The 21,326-nt window shown below is 39.9% G+C and overlaps 1 non-coding gene across 1 annotated transcript; it reads left to right on the top strand.

The window, feature by feature from the left end:
• Positions 1–7,829: 7,829 nt before the first annotated feature.
• On the top strand, positions 7,830–7,901 carry TRNAG-UCC (transfer RNA glycine (anticodon UCC)). The gene has a single exon. It is a non-coding gene; the product is annotated as a tRNA-Gly (tRNA).
• The last annotated feature ends 13,425 nt before the right edge of the window (positions 7,902–21,326 follow it).

Here is a 21,326-nt window from a genome sequence, read left to right as displayed (position 1 = left end):
AACATCTTTCTAATGACCAGGTGTCTATTTTCTGATTTGTTTAACTTATGCTTATCTTTGAAGAATATTATACAATGCAACTGTAATTTTTCTACAGGTAGTTTTAACAAGTAGTTTTTCTTTGCAGAACAAAATGTGTGACTTCAGCATAATGATGCAGTGTTAGAGGAACACAAGTGTGCTGTGGTGGCAGTGGGAATGCAGGATGCCATGTTGGAGAGTACAGGGTGGTAAAAGACAGGGCGCAGAATGATACTGGAGACCCCAGGAGTACAAAATGTCCACAATAGTCTGTTAAAGAAATGCAGACCTGGGAGCTGAGAAAAAGTGGTTTAGGGGTAGCAAAGAGAATAAAGAATACGGATCTGAGGTAAGTAAAATATCCCATAATTATTAAACTTAAGTATACTGTGAAGAAAGACCAAGGCATGAAAAGGTGCAATCTATAAAAATGTATAAAAATGTCCCCACCTGGAGCCTAGGGGAAGGTGAAAGAAATCATCAGGAACATAACTGCTCCCAGCAAAGGAAAAGAAGAAATCACACCATCAACCTCACTCTCCTCAGGGATGCAGTTGACTCACTGCAGCTGTCTTGTTCTTTCTGCGGAAGATTGACTCTGTTGGCCTTAGGATAGAAAGCTGTGGTGGAAAAGAGCATATCCAGAGAAAAAGTGTAGAAAACTGGAAAGTTTTGTGTTACAATTTTTAATGGTATTATTAATGACATTTGATTTCTATTAAGTAGAGAATTTGGAGTAGAAGAATGTTGACTATTTGATGAATTTGGTGAATGTTAATATTGTAACTGGACTAATGATAACTTTTGAATTTTAGCTAGATTTTCATAGGGTTAATAAATTATTGGCTTAACGTGTCATATTCTCTCCTTTTTACCCATAAGCAGAGTTAGAAAGTAACAAATAAAAAAATCGATAATCGTGACTTAAAACTACTGTTTAACATCTGATCTATGGAAGTATATCTGCTTTTAGACAAAATAGATGCAGGTCAACCTGATTTGCAGTTAATATCATTTATACTCCATGGTGGGATTTCCTTTTGCAGATCATGGCCAATGCATGAAGAACAAGCAAACAATTCTACAGCTCAGTTAATGTCTGATAACTTAGTGAATCACAGTAGTTGGAGGATTAGGTATCAAAATAATAAAATTCTAGACCAAATCATAAGAAAAGAAAGATAAGGAAAGGTATCCAATGTACCTAAACCTGTTCTAAAAGCATTTACAGTTAATCTAATGTAATGTTGGTATGACTTGCAATGTAATTTAATTTTTAGACAATAAAATTCCAATTTAAGAACTATACAAGAGTCTCTACATAAAGTTTTGATTAAAATGATGTAATTATTGGTATACAAAGCTACATTAGCTTAACCAAATCTCAGAGCAACTCTGTCATACTTCAGATGCAAAATATTGACAACTGAAAAAATTTAATACCAAATTAACTTGCACATAAATTGACACCGTGATAATAAAAAGCATGAATTATGAGTGAAAAGTTATTGTGTGCTTTTATAAATATATAAAAGTTTATAAATTCAGCCTTAGTCTGTCCTAACAGAACAGACTCTGTGTTAAGACAGAACTGTAAGAGAGGCTTTCCTGAATTGCAGTAAGAATTTGAAACAATAAAATCTTTTCCCTCTAAAATGAGGAAGTCTTTTGAAACAATTTTTTTTTCTAGAAAGCTTCCCCAGCAAAATGACTAAAACTGACAGTCCTGACCAGGAATGGGTTATATGATCCAATGCACATGTTAAACCACAGAACAAAAGTCTTTAAAAAGGCCTAGTACAAAGAAATACCCACAATCACTTTAAATACTGCATCCCATTTACATAGAAGTCAGTTTCTACATTGAAGTTCAAGAATAAAGCGGCTTAATTGCTCATGTGGCTGTAAGCCTCTGGGACAGAGAATGCTAGTTTATTTAATGCATAAATAATCCAGAGTAATTTTCCCCATATTTATTTTCCACTGGTGCATCGATCATATTCATTTGACAGGGTTCTGGAAAGCATACTCTTTTGGACTGATTGTAAAAAGTGAAATATGCCAACCTTTTCGGAAGGTGATGGGAAAAGAAATCCCTACACAACTAAATGCAAGTACTATGTTTTACATATTTCTGTGTGCATATTTCCCTAAAAGGGCAGAACTTACTTAATAATTCCCTGCTATTCCCTTTCAAATCCCAGATGGATGGAGATGGAGAAAAGAATCTTAGACTCCAGAACACTGTACACTATCCAACATTATATAGGAAAGATACATTATATAGCAGGGATAAATAAAATGTTAAATTATTTCTGTGGCCAAAATCAATCAGGATAACCTAGTTTAAAACAAAAGTAGAAACTTTCACCTACAAAAGATAGTAAGAGAGAAAGGGATAAAATATATTGACAAAATAAATCTGAATCTTTGTCCATGGAGACTGAATCCTTCTGCTACTAAACAAATAAACTCCCATTCTCAGTCAGGTCTTTGTATTCAGCCTTCACAGTCAAATCTTCCAGTTTAGTACCTTGTTTAAAACTTCTAAGTTTGAGCTAACTACTTCATATTTTTAACATCAATTGAAAGAACAATGTCCCTCCAGAAGGTGATTGACCAGCTTATTTTAGACACTTACCCCAGGCTGAGATGAATCACCTTCTGAAGGTGCCCATGCCCATTTCTACATGGCATCCCAGTTTCTGAAGCCAAGTGAATGCATGAAAAAAATCTCAGTTCAGGTTTTCTTTTAACTTCCTATCCCCTCATAATTCAAAGAAAAGCTAAAGAACAACCCAAATAATGGCTTAGGAATTATTGAAGATTTTTTTAAACAATTTTTTATTATTTTGGGGATAGTTGCCTGTTTTTCACTTGATTTCATCATTGGGGTAGCTAGATAGAAGCTGACTGGCGAGTTCTTCATTTTAGCCATACTATACAAGCCTTGTCAGGGCTGCAATGCATCCAGGACAGCGAGCTCTCCTTTGCATCAAGAATCATATTTCTCAAGAAAGTTGATTTTATTTTTTAAATTAACAGCTTACTATTAATTATAGTATTATGAATTTTACATACCCAGAGAAAGAATCTTATTGCTTGCCATTAAATTTCTGTTAGTTGTTGGTAGAGAAAAGAATACTTAATTTCTTTTTTTAAAAGTCAAATATTTTTCTAGATATTTGTCCTGGTTTCGGCTGGGATAGGGTTATTTTTCTTTCTAGTAGCTGGTACAGTGCTGTGTTTTGGATTTAGTATGAAACAATGTTGATATAACAGTGATGGTTTGGTTGTTGCTAAGTAGTGCTTACACTCGTCAAGGACTTTTCAGCCTCCCATGCTCTGCCGGGTGCACAAGAAGCCGGGAGAGGATGGGGCACAGCCAAGACAGCTGATCCAAACAGGCCAAAGGGATATGCCATTTCATATGATGTCATGCTCAGTATAACTGGGGGCAGTTGGCTGGGGAGGGGAAAGCGATTGTGGCTCAGGGACTGACGGGGTGTCAGTCAGCGGGCTGTGAGCCTTTGCATCGCTTGTTTTTTTCCCCTGGGTTTCACCTCTCTCTTTCTCTTCTTGTTTTCCTTTTCATTACAACATTATTATTGTTATTATTACTATTTTATTTTAATTATTAAACTTTTATAATCTCAACCCATGAGTTTTCTTACTTTTGCCCTTCCCATTCTCTCCCCCATCCCACTGGGGTGGGGGAGTGAGCAAAGCAGCTGTGTGGTGCTCAGTTGTTGACTGGGGCTAAACCAGGACAATGTTAATAAAATAGACTCAGTAATAATCATGAGAAATTATAGAATTGCTAATATTTTCTATTAAATACAGAATCATGTCATTTTATTAACTAAAGAAAATACAATTCTTGACTGTTAGAAATGAAAAAAAGCAACCAGGCTATCAATTGTTACAAATGTTAAAAAATATTTGCAAGACTTCTCGATGGGCAGCAACAAGTCAAGAATTTTGAAATGCCACCTTTATAGTCCATTTTAAAGCATTCCCAAATCTGAGTTGTTATTTTCTTCAATAAAGACAAACATGTGTCTACATGTATGTTACTTTTATTGTATGCTAAGGACTGACCACTCAGGGAGACTGGCCTTGATAAAACAAAGTATATAACTGAGTGAATAATTTGATTAGACAAGACTGTATCTAGGACAATCATGTTATATAAAAAATAAAGAATTGTAATAATAAGAAAAATAGGTAAGATTTTCAAGCAGGAGCCTCATGAACATTGAATATTATTTCTTCATTTAACTTATACTTGGCTTATCCTAAGTAAATTACTTCTAAGAATCTTTTTTTCTTTTGGTGTATTAGGTCTAAGTGCATCAAGCTTTCAGATAGCTTCCAAATGATCATGTGTTTGTAATATTATTGTACCACTATTTGCCTAACATATTTTGGGCAGTTTTCTTTTCTGAAACTTAAGATGCCTTTTATTTTGAAGATTTAATGCGTTTTTTTTCCTGGAGAAGTTCATAAAACTTGTGGTGGCTAATAGACACCTTCTGTTCAGATGGTAGTACTAAAGTGTTCTGAAATGTTTTGGGATATGTTCTTATTTTTAACCTTTTGCTCTGATATGGACTTATGCTACAGTATGAGCATATTATCTTTCCAGATCAACTAAACTGAGATGTATACTCTGGGGAGAAGCTTATTGCCAGAAAACTGGACAAATCCAGTGTTGGTTAGAACTAGGTTTTACTTTTTATGTTTGAATATCTTCTAGTTTTCTACAGGCTGTGGATCTGTAGCACCTCAATTATGCAATTAGCTGAGGTCTTGCACTGTAAACAAAAAGCATATGTAGCACGCCCAGATCCTCAGCAATAACAGAGATCACTAGCAGTGAGCAAGATGTCCTTTGCCAGCAAAGCAATGTTGCTGCACCTGCACCGAGCAGTCTTTGAAACAAGGGTTAATTGAGAGGTTAGTGTGATGATGCGCTAAGAAGCCGAAGATGATATTGCAGCAAAACCAGTCACATATGCAACTAATTTTGTGTAAACCCAAACAAGGGAAACCTTTAATAAGAAAGCAGAGAGCGTGTCATTACGTGTGTGGTGGGAAATCCTTTTAATTACGCCACAGTAAAGTACTTCCTCTCCGCTATGTGCAGTAAACTTGTAGTCAACAGATTTGTTGCCTAGTGAATTAAAACCAGATTAGGAAGGGCTACCATTGCACGCTCATCTTGTTCTGGTAAGACATAATAGGGGTTAATTTGATCTGCTTGTTCATCAAATGCTACTGGAATCTGGGCACATATGTGTGTGTGAGAGAGAGAGGGAGAGGGAAAGCAAGAAATAATCAGCACAAACTTCATGCAGAGCCCCTGATTTGACAGTGTTTGTGTATTGTCTGAACACCCAAGAGTTACTGACGTTAAGGAGGCTTTGCATTTGGGACTGGAACACTGGGGTCAGATTTCAGCAGATTTCCAGGTGCCTACAGACGTTCAGAAGTGTTTCTAGAATTCCTTAAGCAGGATAAGACTACTTTGGCTTTGGGAATGCGGCTCTCTGAGTTTATCTGCAACTTTGGGTGCTTAAATTCTTTAGGAATCTTGTGCATGTTTAAGCAGCTTTATGAACTGAGACCCGGGTGGCTGCAGTTCATAAAGCTCCCCTTAGCCCGTCCTGCTTCTCTGTCCTCTTCTGCCCAACCAGTTCAGCTTCCAGCTTTCTCAGAGCAGCCAATCCTCATCCAGTGCTTTTTCTCTGTTCAAAGGAGGCCCATCTCTCTTTCCAGTTCTACCACACAGTTTTAAAATCATCCTCTTCACTCTGTATTGCCTTAAAATATGAGGTGGTGAGACCACAGAGAAGACATAGTTAAGGCTACAACTTTGAGAAAGAGAAATATCATTCTTAGCACAAAAACACCCACAATTCCTCCAGACTAGCTTCTTTAGTAAAGTTATTCAAACATCCTAAACAGTAAGGTAATGATTTTCAAATTGTAGTTCACAGACTTTCAGGTTCCATGGAATTTCTCTGCAGGGAAGTATGTAAAGAATGGCCTTTTGTGATGATTGTTAAACCACACTCTTCAGTAACATTAGAAACAACTGTTGCTAGGCTTGAATTTATTATCCATGCCTTTGCAATTTCACTAGAAAATATTTATGGTGTCTACAGATTAGAAGAAAAGCATGAAAATTGTTACAATACGGTATGCGTTTTTTGGAAGTGCTTATGATTAGTGAGTTTGATGTGCCCTGTGGTATCATCTTCTTAAGTCGTTAGCCTACTGGCTCAGGGCCAAGGCCCCATGTAAAAGGGTTCCACAACAAGTGCATAGAAAATCTGGTGCACAGAAAATGGAATGGTTTGCTGTGTATGCACCACAAAACTGAAGTGTGCATTTGCAAAGCAGTACATGTACAGTGCATGTCACATAAAATAAGAATAGACTCTACATTGCTCAGCAAAGCCCTCTCAGCCTGTTCTGTTGCCTTAGTTAAAAATACATTAAACAGTATGCACTCACAACCTATTTGCAGAGCCTTCCAAATAGGATCTTGGCTGGTTTTGTTGTTTTTTAAAGTAAATTGTGAGAAGAAAAGAGAAGACTTGATATCCTTACTATGGTGTAGTTATACTCCATAGACTTTCCTCTAAGGTTGCGTAAGATTTCACCAGTACAAACACTAGACAATTGTGGGTGAAATGGCCAGATTATGCACAGGACTGGCAGACCTGCTGTGGACCTGTCCATTCCTCAGATGCAGGCACAGTGACAGGAATGGTCAGGAATGGGGAGACTGATGGATGTCTAACTAATATTAGGTCTTATGACTTTTCTGACAACCACTGCTGCAAGCCTAAGGCTGAGGACTTTAGACTGAAAAAGACCTGAAGGATTTTATTAAGAGACCTGGCACAAAATATTTTCATCCATAAGCTTGCTGGGAAAAGCAACACATTCCTGCATGTTAAGAACCAGATCTGTCTGTAAACAGGACATTCGCAGTAGAGAAATCACAGATGCCCTAGAATGCCCTGGGTTATTCATAGGATATCCCCACAGCATGTGGGTTTTGAGAATTTGTCCCTCTAAAGTAGTTTGCTGGCTCTATCCGCTGCAATAGAAAACCTTTCATCATACATTATGTGATAAAAATATACTTAAGTTTGACATTAAAAATTTCAGACTTGTGTTTCAGATAATACTCTTCCAAATATCAACGTTTTGTAAATCTATTCAGTTTATTTTCAGCTACATTTTCCATGTCATCTTGTGTTTCTTTGGATGATACTGAGAAGCAAAAAGGGGTAGCTGAAAGAAAGGACAACATATGCCATTCATTATAAATTTTTCCAGCTAACCTTTCAAACATGAAATAAAAAGCTCATCATAGTTCAACGTTAATGCTGGCAAGAGTGTTTCTTTTACTAAAAATGGTGAAATGAGGATGCTTGTTTCATCAGCCTGGAGCAGTTAGCTGGCCTTTTTTCCAAATGTGCTATTAGCTGCAGTGCATTACTGAATGTTTTGGTCCTTCTATTTGGAGTTTCTTTTAAACAAATAAGGATGTTGGAAATACTTCACTGAACGATACCTTAGTTTTTTTTTCATTGTTAAAACAAGAGGAAAAGAAAAGAAAATACAACAGTTTCCTCGTAGCGTTGGCAGGTGTGGAAAGAACCTGAACGTTTCCCTCAGCAGTCCCTTTCGCCCTGGCGGTGGGCAGCCGGCAAGCTCGGTGGGCAGGCCGGGAGAGCGGGCGGCTGGAAGAGCAGGAGGAGGCCAGCCGCGGCGCAGCCCCCGCGGGAGCGTTGGTGGTATAGTGGTGAGCATAGCTGCCTTCCAAGCAGTTGACCCGGGTTCGATTCCCGGCCAACGCAGGTCGCTTTTTGCCACCGCCGTGCGCAGAGCGGGCGGTGCCGCCGCCCGCAGGGGCCTCGGCTCCCTGCAGAAGCGGGGCCGCGGGAGCCTTGTGAACCCTGACGGGGAGAGACGCGCGGAGTCCCGCGCCCGGGGAAGAGCAACGCTGGGTGCTGGGTGCCCCCCGCGGGAGGGCGGCCCGGCAGCACAGGCCCGGCGCGTCCTGGTGGAGAGCCAGTGGAAGGGGTGCCCGGGGTGCCACGGCTGACGGTGCCCTGGGTGTCGGCGGGAGGTCGGCAGAGGGATCTTTCGCTTGTTCCCAGCGCTGGTGAGGCTGCACCGGAGGCAGAGGCTGTGTCCGGTTCTGGACTCCCCAGACCGGAGAGAGTCTAGAGAAAGGTCACAAGGATGGTTGAAGTGCTGGAGCGTTTCTGCTCTGAGGAAAGACTGGGAGCTGTTTAGACTGGAGAGGAGAATACTCAGGGGTGGAATCTTATTAATGGATATAAACAGCACAAGGGAGGGTGCAAAGAGGATGGAGCCAAGCTCTTTTCAGTGGTGCCCAGTGACAGGACCAGGGACAATGGGCACCGACTGAAACATGGAAGGTTCTCAGAATATCAGGAAAGTTTTTCACTGTGAGGGTGACCAAGCACTGGCACTGGTTGCCCAAGGAGGCTTTGTAGTCTCCATCTTTGGAGATATTCAGAAGCTATCTGGACAAGGTCCTGGACAACTGGCTCTAGGTGACCCTGCTTGAGCAGGGGGGTTGGGCCACATGACCTCCAGAAGTCCCCTCCAACCTCACCCATTCTGTGATTCCATGATTCTGCGCTTCAAGCCAAGGCAAGAACTCAGGGCAGATGCCCAACACAAGATGTTAGTGATTTCTCTAGGAATAGGCATGGCACCAGGAGCTGGGCTGAGAGACAAGGCAGCCAAAGGAAGAAACGTTACACCAGCAGAACTAGAGGAATGCATACAAGCTATGGTTCACTACAGAGCCAGCACCTAGTGCCTTCAGGAGCCATCAGATACATCAAAGTCTAGGGTCAAGTACCTCCCAGGAAGCCCAACTCTCTGAGTGCCCCTCCAGGTTGCTGAGAGTGCCAATGAGTTTGGGGGTTTGGCAATTAATCACTGTCAATCCCATGGCTCATAATCCTGTCGTATTTGAAACCTGACTCTTTCAGAGAAAATATTCTATCACAAAGTAATTTTGAAAATAATTTGTATTATATTTCCAAAACCTGTTTATATGACAATGGCAAACAGGACCTACTCACATGACTGGCTGCAGTATATGGGAGAATATGCGATTATCCTAAATGTTTCTTTTTGTTTCAGTATCTTTTTTTTTTTTCTCTCTTTTTTTTTTCTCTAGAGGGACAAAATGCACTCATAAGTTTATAATGATCAAAAGGAGGAAAGGGGTAAAGGAGCTGAGCTAGAGCAGGGAGAAGTTCTAGCCATTTGCACTTCATAGCTAACTAAGAATAGATAATGAGTAGAGTTCCTAGGAGAAGTGGAGAAAGGGAGGTACAGGCTGTAAAAATGTAGTTAAAATAAACTGGATAGATTTACACAATGATGATATTTGAAAGAAGATCAAATCCTCTGTCCTCCTGGAAGAGAAGAGGTTCTGGAAGGAGTGGGTGGGTGCTATGCCAGCAGGAGGCAATGGATTGAAAATCAAATCAGAGGGGTTTTACCTGCCCAGATTCTTATTGCAACTTGTAGGTTCCTAAACCTAAGCTAATGGATGAAAATGATTAGCAGCTCTACCTGAATCAAATTAGACTGCTGTTGGATAAAAAATATTTAGTTGTTTATTTTCTTTGTCTGCTGAAGCCTGGATCTCACTAGAGGGAAAATCCTCACACAAAAGCCTGGAAAACATTCCAAAAAGGGGTGCTGAGACATCTAGACCCAAAGGAACACAAGGTATGTTCCATTTCAGAGTGAGGCCAGTGGCTGGTTGGAGCAAGCAAGGTGTCGTGCTCCATAGTACATGGGCTGCTCAAGGTCCATTCATAGCCTCTCCTATTAACTTCAGGCTTTAGGCTGAGCTCTCAGGTGAGGGGTGAAGAGGAAGACAGGAACAATATGAAACTGCAAGAAGGATTTAGTGCCAGAGTCCTACATGCCCAGTCCAGAGAGAATTTTTTCTGTTATTTTAGCTTCAAATGATAAGCTAATACTATATATGTACCTGTCTTTGCAGCAGTTGTTCTCATAGATATGCCTGTGCTTCCCAGATGTGCTCCTTAGGGTTTCTTATAGCTGTGGTTTTCTGTAGTAAACAGAAACACCACCCTAGGTATTTTCTTGTGGCTTAAAAGCAGTAACTTTGCTGCAAATCTCTAAGCTAGGAGATGCTTCTGGACTCTTTACGTTTTTACTGCACAGGAAGGCAATGTTGCCTTTTGTGGTTAATTTTTGTTTTGACACTTCAGTTAGAATTGTGCAAAGTCATGAGATAAATAACTGTTCTGGTAGTGTGCATGACCATAGCAGTCTATACTAGAAATAATCAAATAATAGCATCTCACAGCAATGCGCTGTAATGTAACTTTGCAATCGGCTCCCAAGAAATGCACCTTCGTCATTCCAGGAGCAGAGTGGAAACACATTCAGATGCAACTTAATTATTTCTCTTTGATTTCTTCCTTCTTTTGGGAACAGGGAAATAACTTACCCCTTGCTAGTATGGATGGCTTAGAAACAGGAGAACTTTCAAGTAATATCTCCTTCCTGTCCACTTACTAAGTGTCTAAAATGTCAAAAATAAATTGCCTCAAAACACCTGCAGCATCCCTCTTCAAAAAGAACAGCCCTGGAGCTTTCCAACTACAACTATGCAAGCAAGAGAGCCCATTATTTTAAATACCAATCAATACTGAAGCATTTTTAAAAAACAAATTGTTTAAACAATTAACAAGCTAAATGATATAATTCTGCTGCTTCCTTCAGTTTCCCACTCTGTGTACTCACATTTTGGCGTTTGCCTTACAATTAATTTACATAATTTTGGAGTAAAAAAGTGGGCACATTTGTTCATTGTCTGAGACACATTTAGTGGAAGTAAGTGCAAAAATACTGTTTTTGCACTTGTGCATTCTTGGGGCTTATAGGGGAGGGAGGAAAGGAAGGAAGGAAGGAAGGAAGGAAGGAAGGAAGGAAGGAAGGAAGGAAGGAAGGAAGGAAGGAAGGAAGGAAGGAAGGAAGGAAGGAAGGAAGGAAGGAAGGAAGGAAGGAAGGAAGGAAGGAAGGAAGGAAATAAAGGAGAAACACCTATATACACCCACAGACATACACCCACATGCCTTTCTGAGAGCATGATTTAACTTACATAGCAATAACGTTCTGCCTGATAAGTGCATAATAAACCAGTATATTTTTCCATTTCTTTTCTCCACCTCCTCAAAAAAGACTCAGGGAATTTTTATAGTCTAGCATATTTTTGGGCTATCCAGAAGGAAAAATACACTTCCAAGATTCTTACAAAAATTCTATTAACACACATCATGGCCTGAGATTTCTTTGAACATCAAAGTAAGCTACAAATTAATTCACTTGCACCCAGCTGCATTTGGTGCTATGCTCATCATATTGAGGAGGCCCTTTTCTGTCTCCATCTTTCACTGCTCATGTCAAACAGTTTACAGAGAGGCAATATAAATTCGGACAGAGCACTAGGAATGCCATCAATGAGTTTGGGAGTTTACATTGTGTTTGTGTGAGGTCACCACATGTTGTCTTCAATGATCAATGGCCTACTGAATGCTTTTAAAGCCAGAGGCTGCCCTCAGTGCCTTTAGTTACTCCATGTTAGGTTATGTTTTATTAGGAGGGCTCAGGCAATTCTTCTCTTGCATTTTTATGTAATGGATTTGTGTCCTTTCAGTGTTTTTTGTGGCATTTTCCTGTACTAATAACAAGAAGTCAGGTGACCAGTAAGATAGATGATATTTAACCTAGCGGTGACAGATGTAGCAGAGGTGAAAGGGTTATATCTATTAATAAACAAAGTTTGAAAGCCTTTTAACACCATCTTTCACATCACGCTTATCTGACCTTTTGCACAAGATGACTTCCACAGACTTATTACAATGAGGGGGGTGGGAAGCCAACAACTTGTGCTTTTTTCTCTGTAAAAAAAAAAAAAATTAATCATTAAGAGTTTTATTCATCCTAAACAAATGAATGAAGTGCTGGTGATACTATAGTTAGGGTTTCACTTGGATGAAAAAATGTGGTAGATTTATTTTGGTCCCAGTGGACACTGACATTTTAACCCACTTATCTCTGATTTATGCAGTCCGTGACACTCCTGAAAAAGTGATGCATTTTGCCTGAAGGCTCTGTAGGTGAGGCAAGTTGACATATGCTTTTTCCTTCTGTTAAGCGGGTGATCTCCTCTGCAGTCCAGTGGATGAAGCAGGGGAAAATGGAAAAGGAAAATGTTTGCGATAAGGAATTTTTTTTTTTCAAGTTCCTTGGGTTTGTTGTATAAAAAAACCTCTAGAATTTATTTCATATAAACTCAGCTTTTAAAGGGCAATGTCTAGGTGATCAATAGTAAGCAACAGATTGTTAAAAAAAGATTTTTGTAGCATGGTAAAGCTAAAAGTAAGCTGGAATATTTTGGAATAGTTGTTATTTTACCTTTCTATGCTAATAAAAATACTAAGAGCATATATAGATATGACTCCATCTTGCTTAAGACTAGATGGGAGCATATTTTATATTTACACACTTAGGTGAATTCCAGCACATTTGATAGCATATGGGCCAGATCCCAGGGTTTGAGGTTCAGTTCTGTGCTGCACCAGGGACAGATCCTGTTTTAAAACTTTGTGTCATGAACATCAGAGAATTCCCATAAAAAAGGTCTGATCCTGTATTTCTTGGCTGCCTGTGACAACAGAAGTAGAAGAATCCAAGGGAAAGGGAAATGAGAAGGATATGCTTATAGTATACTTGTGTAGAAATGTCTTGCTTTAATAATTCTGGGAGAAAGGGCAGGGTCCCGCCACCTCAGCTGGAAATACACACATGAGATTGCTTTTCTGTATCTTGAAGAGAAGAACCTTATGTTCCTAGCTAACATACACTGCTTGTTGTTTTATCGCTATGACTTTGTATTAGTCCTTGTAATAAGTCTTAAACTCTTAAAAATAGATTTATATATACTCATTTCTGCAATGCTTTAAGATGCACTTGAAGCTAGAACCAAGTAAGCTTACCTAAACTGAGACCTAACTGAGGAAACGTACTCCCCAGGGAGCACAGAGCTTCTCCAGGGCATGAAGCATCAGCTACCTCAGTAACTCATCTCACCTTCAGACTCTGGCTTGCTGGGGAGATGTGTTTTCTTGCCAATTCAATGTCAAGATGTGCAGAATGAGAAACACAGAATCAGGAAGGTAATTTCTTTTACCAATGGCCATGTGCAAAAGACTGGGGTTGTCTCCTGCCTTTTTAGTTATAGAGTAGTTCATTTTTGATTGGAAATCTGTTGAGGGTTTTTTTGAAAAATGAAATAAACTTAATCAGAATTCTGCTGTTCCCTTGTCTTATGTGTAATTTAGGGGGTAAAAAACAAGTGCAAACTTAAAGACTGGTTTCATTTTTTCCCCTGCTTCTTGTAGACATTTACAAAATAGTAATGGTAATTTGAGCATGAGGCCATCTAGAAGAAGGAAAAAGTAATTAATGCTTTATTCTACATAAGTTACCTTAGGGACTGGCATTTTCATAGTCATGCAAAGTTAAATACTGGTTTAGCTGGGCATAATGGGTCACCAACTGCATGATAGAAACAACCAGTAGCACAAAGAAAGCAAAAATCCTGAATAGGTTTCTACCTCGTACTCCTGTCTCTGCATTTATGTATTTTTTATTTCATCTGAGGCTGTGAAACTACTTCAGAACTATTAAAGTTAAATGGCATAATCCAGTTTCCAACAGCACAAGGGCAAAATTGACTGTTGATGGACCACATCCACGTAGATGCCTAGGGCCTGATCCAAGTCTCCTTCAAGTCAAATGACGCGCAGCCACTGACTCCTTTGGAAATTGTCTGACGCCGTTAGCTGCAAGCACAACTAGAGCAGGAGATTCTGTTCTCTCTGTTCTGTATGCTCAGCAAGCCCAGGTATGAATCTGCATTTGGAAGACACATTAACATATTATTCATTCAGTAATTATTTTTCACTCCATCCCAGAACGTAATGTTTTATTCTTGTTTGGTAAATAAACAGTCTAGTATGTCTAGGTAGCTTCTCGGGGAACTAAATCCCTCTCACGTTATTTTCTCTGCACTTCTGTCTGATGCTTCACAACAGTTCAAGTAGAATAACTAGCCTCAGTAACTGACTCATATTGAGTCTTCAAACAATAAAGACAATGAAACCTGAAATAAGGATTTATGTGCCCTGGATGGCATATGATCATTTTTGAGAGAAAAGCAACTAAAAAACCCACAGTGTGCTTAACCTTTTGTTATGAAATATTCCCAGTCACACAACTTCTTTGTTGCACATATTTCTCTGTCACTCCAGAGACTGTCCCGAAGCAAACATAGCATTAATCATTAGATCCTTTACTCATTCTCTGGTTAATTCATTGGAACAGAGAATTTTCTGTGCTCATATAGGAAAAATAAAAGTGTAAATAATGCCATTGTCAAACCATTCTTGTTTCTTTTTTGTGCATTCTTAGTAACTGAAAAAGAACTTTAAGACAGTGATCCTTGGTAGCTGCCATTTTGAAGTCAGGTATCTGAAGAGCAGCAAGTTCTGTCATCTGCAATTTCTTTCTTCCAGGCTCTGCACTTAAGGTGTCTGTGTCATATTTAAAGGAAGTTTCTAGAAATTCTTTATATTAACATAGAATTTTGAATTTTTACAGTTGCACTTTAGGACAAAGTATTGATGACAAACACTTGTAGTCTGCAGGTCTTAATGGTCACTGAGATCGCTCCTCTTTGGAGACTCATTGAATAGGAAAAAAACCCCCAGCTTTCTTAAAAGATATTATGTTTATTAGTAAGTAAAAAAGCATGTTGGCTTCTACAGCTTCTATTACCATAATGTTACAGCAATTCAGTGTCTTTAGTGTATTCTGTGAAGTAGTGAAGAACTGTCATTCCCAATTTTTCAGATGGGGGAAAAAAGGCAATGCAGCTACATTTTGTCTCTCTGAGGCATAAAAAAGTCAGCTGACTGCCTCAGGAAAATCTGTGGCAGAACAGCTACTTGAATCCAGGTTTTCTAATGGTCTGACCAGTGGACTGTTCTTCCTCTCCCACAGTTGGAAAAGTTATTTTAAAACTGCATATATACCCTTTGGTGCCTCAGAACAGTTTCCTCTCAGCAACTTCTACCAGCACCTTGTATGCTGGCGCCTCTCTCTGTTATCTTAAATTTTCCCTGTGGATTTGTAGACATCTCCCTCCACTTCTTTCATTCTACCCAGTTCTACCTGGAATCTGGCCCCATGCTTCGTAGCCTGCATTTCAGTGTTGGGAAGAGGAAAGGACAGATCATTAGTTCTCAATGGTTTCGTCAGCAGGTAATCCTAGCCAGATAAGTTAGTCCGTATTTGAAGTCCTAGGTCAGAGGGCTTTACTTTGTGGATGGTGGGAGGGTCTGACTTTCTGTGCAGTGAAGGCAAGCCCTTAGAGAATGCCTCAGCACAGGCAATGCTTTTGGTGGCAATTAGAGTCAATTTGGTGTAAAATTATAGGTCTTGTGTCTTTGGACAAATATGCTGAAACAGTTATCTCTCCAACAATTTTGTGGTAGAGACATGTATTCACTACAGAGCCTTGTGAATCCATGAGAGATTTTCATGGGGAAGCAGGGTTAGAAACATCAAGCTTTTGACACTGTAATTAGGTATAGGTTGTTTTGCTGACTGCAGTGTTTAAAGCCTCCAGTTATCCTTTGTATATGGCAGAACTAGTAACCCATTAGGGTCACAATACTTTTGTGATGTGTGACCCTCTCTAGACTTTGGTGGTTTCATACCAGAGAGGTTTGCCCTGCCCGCCTGGGGCCCATCATTTGCGTGTCAGCCCAGTCTCCCACTGTGCTGCTGGAGAGGAGATGGGGTGACAGGAGGAGTGGGGAAGATCTTCCCCACTATACCTTGATGAGCCACTCTTGATCATCTTTGAAAGGTTGTGGAGGACAGGAGGACAGCAAATGTCACTCCAATCTTCAAAATGGACAAGAAGGAGGACTTGGGAAACTATAGGCCAGTCAGCCTCACCTCCACCCCCAGAAAGGTGATGGATCAGTTCATCCTGGAGGTCATCTCCAGCAATGTAGAGGACAAGAAGGTTATCAGAAGTAGTCAACATGGATTCACCATGGAGAGATCATGCTTGACCAACCTGATAGCCTTCTACAATGGCATGACTGGCTGGGTTGACGAAGGGAGAGCAGTGGATGTTGTCTATCTTGACCTCAGTAAGGCATTCTCCCATAGCATCCTCACAGGCAAGCTAAGGATGAGTGGGTTGGATGAGTGGACAGAGAGGTGGATTGAGAACTGACTCAACAACAGAACTCAGAGGGTCATGATCAACAGAGCAGAGTCTGGATGGAGGCCTGTCACTAGTGGTGTTCCCCAGGGGTCTGTGCTGGCTCCAGTCCTGTTTAATATATTCATCAGTGACCTGGATGATGGGATCAAGTGTAACCTCAGCAAGTTCACTGATGATACCAAGCTGGGAGGAGTGGCTGATACACCAGAAGGCCGTGCTGCCATCCAGCGAGACCTGGACAGGCTGGAGAGCTGGGCCAAGGGGAACCTCATGAAATTCAACAAGAGCAAGTGCAAGGTCCTGCCCCTGGGGAGGAACAACCCCTTGTACCAGCACAGGCTGGGGACTGAACTACTGGAAATAGGCTCTGTTGAGAAGGACCTGGGAGTGCTGGTGGACAGCAGGCTGACCCTGAGCCAGCACTGTGCCCTTGTGGCCAAGAAGGCCAACGGTATCCTGGGCTGCATTAAAAGGAGTGTGGCCAGCAGATTGAGGGAGGTTACCCTCCCCCTCTACTCTGCCCTAGAGAGACCACATTTGGAGTACTGTGTCCAGTTTGGGGCCCCCCAGTTTAAGAAGGATGTGGAACTGCTTGAGCAAGTCCAGCAGAGAGCTACCAAGATGATGAGGGGGCAGGAGCATCTCCCTTATGATGAAAGGCTGAGAGACTTGGGTTTGTTCAGCCTGGAGAAGAGAAGACTGAGGGGGGATTTCATAAATACCTATAAATATCTAAAGCGTGGGTGTCAGGATGGTGGGACTAGGCTCTTTTCAATGGTGTCCAATGACAGGAGAAGGGGCAGTGGGCACAAGCTGGAACACAGGCAGTTCCACCTCAATATGAGATAAAACTTCTTTCCTGTGCGGGTGCCAGAGCAGTGGCACAGGCTGCCCAGGGAGGTTGTGGAGTCCCTTCCCTGGAGACACTCAAACCCCACCTAGACGTGTTCCTGTGGGGCTCTGGGTGTGCCTGCTCAAGCAGGGGGTTTGGACAAGATGATCTCCAGAGGTCCCTTCCAACCCCTACCATGCTGTGATTCTGTGATTCTGTGAAAGACGGGTTAAAAGAAGTTAGTAGCATGGCATTCAGCAGCCTGAAAAATCTGTTAAAAAATCTGGGTAAATACCTAGGTCAGTTAGACCTCACTATGCTCCGTGCTGCCACAGATGACTGGCTGCAGGTTTTTGGCTGGTTAATTTAAAATTGTATCACATATGAATACACTATACTGCTGTTACAGGAGGGTAAACTTAGCTATAGTTTAACTAGAGTATTATGTGTTGTGAATCTGTCCAGATAATTCAGTTTGACCACCAGTATGGAACAACTTTTCATTCAAAGGCTTTTGCTTTACATTCTGTATTATGTTTACTTAATACAGATTACCAGATACTCCAGGGAGAATCAGCTGCCATCACTGTTTAGTTTTGTCTTTGCAGAAATCAAATTAAATAACATAACTAAATCCTTTAAGCAAAGTGGCAGTGTCTGTTCTTACTCCATTTTCACTTGCTCAGCACTTTTTTTAGGAGAAGAAACCTCTTCATGCTTTCTCAGGAATTCGCTAAAGGTTAGTTTAGATTCACTAACAAGGGAGCCTGGTGGAAACTGCATAATGTTCCAATTTTCCACTTCTTCACCACAGATGTATTTTCTACCTATGGAAATTATATGCATCAGGATAGATCATAAAACGGCATTCACTAAATTTAATTTTCATTCTTTTATATTTTTCCAAGTTAACTTTTGATTTTGATGGAAAAGGACATAGTCTTAAACCCATCAAGCTCTCCTTAAAACAGCCAAAAACTTCTTTTTTTTTTTTTTTAAAGCAAATTTATCATCTAACTGTGAAATATGAATAAAATCTTTGTGGAGTCAGTGGTGCCAGGATTTCAGCAGTGCACTGAGCTAAATACATTATTTTCTTACACCTCATGAAAATGAGTTTAGTCAGGTTTCATCCTAGGCTTGAGCATAATAACCAGACAGAGTTTGCCAGAGATATCCAGATACAGTAGCTTCAGGAAAGGATTACTGTGCCTTCAAACTGAATCATTTTCTCCTGGGTCACATATTTAAAGAAACCCAAGATTTCTTGGCTGATATTAAATGGATGCTCTAGCAGAAAACAGTTATACTGTACTGGACCCCATCAACTGCATGTCCAAAGCTGGGCATGCTCTTCCTTGGGCGTCCTGAGAACTGCTGCCTGCAGTGTCCTTTTAAGATACCACAGATTTTTAATACTAGTGAACAATAGTCTGGGAACTTCTTTACCTCTTTACCTTAGTTTTTAGATGAGGCTTCTGGATCCGAACCGTCACTCATTCCTTTTTTTTTTCTGCATGGGCATAAGGGTGAACCTCTGTCACATTTGCCACTGTAGACAATCTTCAACAGTGTCAAAAAAAGTAATTGTCTATGTACAAAATGAATGTTTGGAATGCATGAATACACTCTAATTGGTTTTCAAGTGATCAGCATGAAAGACTGATAGGCTTTTACACATGCTGTGGCAAAAAATGAGTGTTCAGCAACAGCTGGAAAGAGCAACACCATGTGCCCAGCCAGATCTGGAGCCAAAAAGCAAATATTTTGTGCAGCATAGTCTAAAAATCTTTGGTTACTGACCTATGCCAAATAAGTGAGCAAAATTCAACCCAGCTAAGTAATGGCAGCCTTTTGCATCGCAGAACACACTGTAATCTGCCCCAGCTTTGGCAAAGAAGTGGATTGACACTTTGTTCAGAAGAGGGTAGAAGTAAGTGACCTCAGTGGAGCCATGAAGCCTCTGATATCCCTGATGCGTTCTTCTGCCTATAGGAACAAAGTCACCTACCACGTCCATTTCTTGATGTATTCTATGGGTAATAAAACATTCCCAATTAAATAATAATTAAATAATATTCAGCCAACATAAAAACAGTCTATGGCATCCAAAAGAAATTTATTTCTTAGGTAGTCAGAAAAAACACAGGGTGTGACCAGAAGGGAACCAAAAGTGCCGTAAGATTTTGGCTGCTGCTGTCATGAGGCAGAAAACAGATTATTTAGGTGCCTGCCTTTGCTGATCTATAATCTTTCCAATGACAGCTAGCTGCCACTAACACTACCTGAAAAGAAAAGAAAACGAAGTAACCATTTCACTATATAAAGATTATGGATATCTAATGAATGTTTTTCAATGGAGAAGTGCATTTTTGTTTTGTAAGTAATACACTTGCAAATACGATGTACCTATTGTGTTAGATCCTCAGTGGGTTTGGATCTGTGCTGATCCACTGAATTCAGTCAAGTGGCACAGACTTTCTGAGAAGTAGCACTTTAATTTTAAACCAGTAGCAAAAACCTCTCTGCTCTCTAAATTTATAAATTATTGACACAGAGTCAGTGAAACTGTGCAACAGCTAATTGGCCCCTCTGGTCAATTCTCAATGGTCCTGAGAAGCTCACTGGTTTCAGATAAAGGTTTTTTGCTGAGCTGTAGGCTGAAATATTCCCAGAGTTTGAACAACTTCATGTTCTTTGTTTGCTTTTTAAATAGCACGTATCAAGGCCAAGACTTGGCAAGGAACAATGAGGTCAGGATATGTGCTTGGTAAGGAAAAATATGAGATTTAGAATTGGCTTCTAACATGGATTTAGTCTTGAAATACTGTATCTTAAAAAGCAGAGGATGAATTTCAACTTCTTATAACATTTGTGGTTGTTAGAATCTAGGAATTAATCTAGGAAGTGTGTATGTCTTTAGAATTATCCAATTCTGTATTTATGTATCAGTTGTTTTATTATTTCTTTATGAAGTATTAATATCACTGCTATGGTTCTTAAAATATTTACACTGATCTGTCTTCTAAATTGAGCAATAAAGTTTCTTCACAACCAAAATTTTAAAGTTTCATCTGGGGAACTTTTCAGCAAAACTAAAGGTAAATTGGCCAAATGTTTCTTCATATAAACCAACTTAAAAATAAAATTATGAACTGAGTCTTTCACACTAAAAATGGAGAGGCTAAATTTTGCTTTTCTTACCAGGGAAACCTATAGGTCATATATAGGCACTCTCATATTTTGTGTAAATCAATGTCTGAGTTAGTTATCTAAATTCTGTATCGTATATATGGGGAGAATTAAACACTTCTAAATGGAATCCACAAAGGCAATGCCCTAGGCAGACGTACGGGTACTAGGTACAGAGAAAAGTGGAAAAGCTTGCACACCACACCCTAGAAAGTCAGGCCTCTGTTACTGGGCTACCTTCATGGGATTCAGACAGATGAGTTGTCTCTGAGAGTCAGCCTTAGCATCTTAATCTAAACTCATCGCTTTTAAATTTGAAGATTGTTAGACCATCTTCCACTAAAGATACAGATTCCTGCAGAAAGACTTTAGGTTTACAAGCAAGAAGTGTGCTTTCCATAATTACTTTTAATAATTTTCTTAGAAGTGACTCTACAGTCCTTCAGATTGAAAATGTTTAGTCTAAGATGAGTGCAATACTGTCGTATTTATTCACCAAAGTATAAATCTGTTTCAGAGGAGAATGAAGAAACATATATATTCATGCACCAGGAAAAAATTGCTCAATTCAGAAAGTCTAGTCTCCTTATGTAAGTTATGACCAGCTACAAATATTTCAGAAGCCAAATATTACACATTCTCAGAAGACCCTAGTCAACCCTTTCCATATTTACTATTTATAACATTTCTTTTTGACATCAGTGGGACTGAGACACTAGTAAACGCATTGGCACAGTAGAGACTTAAAACGAATGAGGATTATAATGGCTGCTTTGAAGAGAGAAGTAAAATAATGGAAATAAGAATTAATATATGGCCTGATTATTATAAAAAATGAAATTATTAAATAAAAAACCTGTTTTA

Source organism: Phalacrocorax aristotelis, chromosome 2 (genome assembly GCF_949628215.1).
Source record: "Phalacrocorax aristotelis chromosome 2, bGulAri2.1, whole genome shotgun sequence".
Lineage (NCBI taxonomy): Eukaryota > Metazoa > Chordata > Aves > Suliformes > Phalacrocoracidae > Phalacrocorax > Phalacrocorax aristotelis.
The sequence above is the reverse complement of the archived record's forward strand: the minus strand, read 5'-3'. Positions and strand labels throughout refer to the sequence as shown.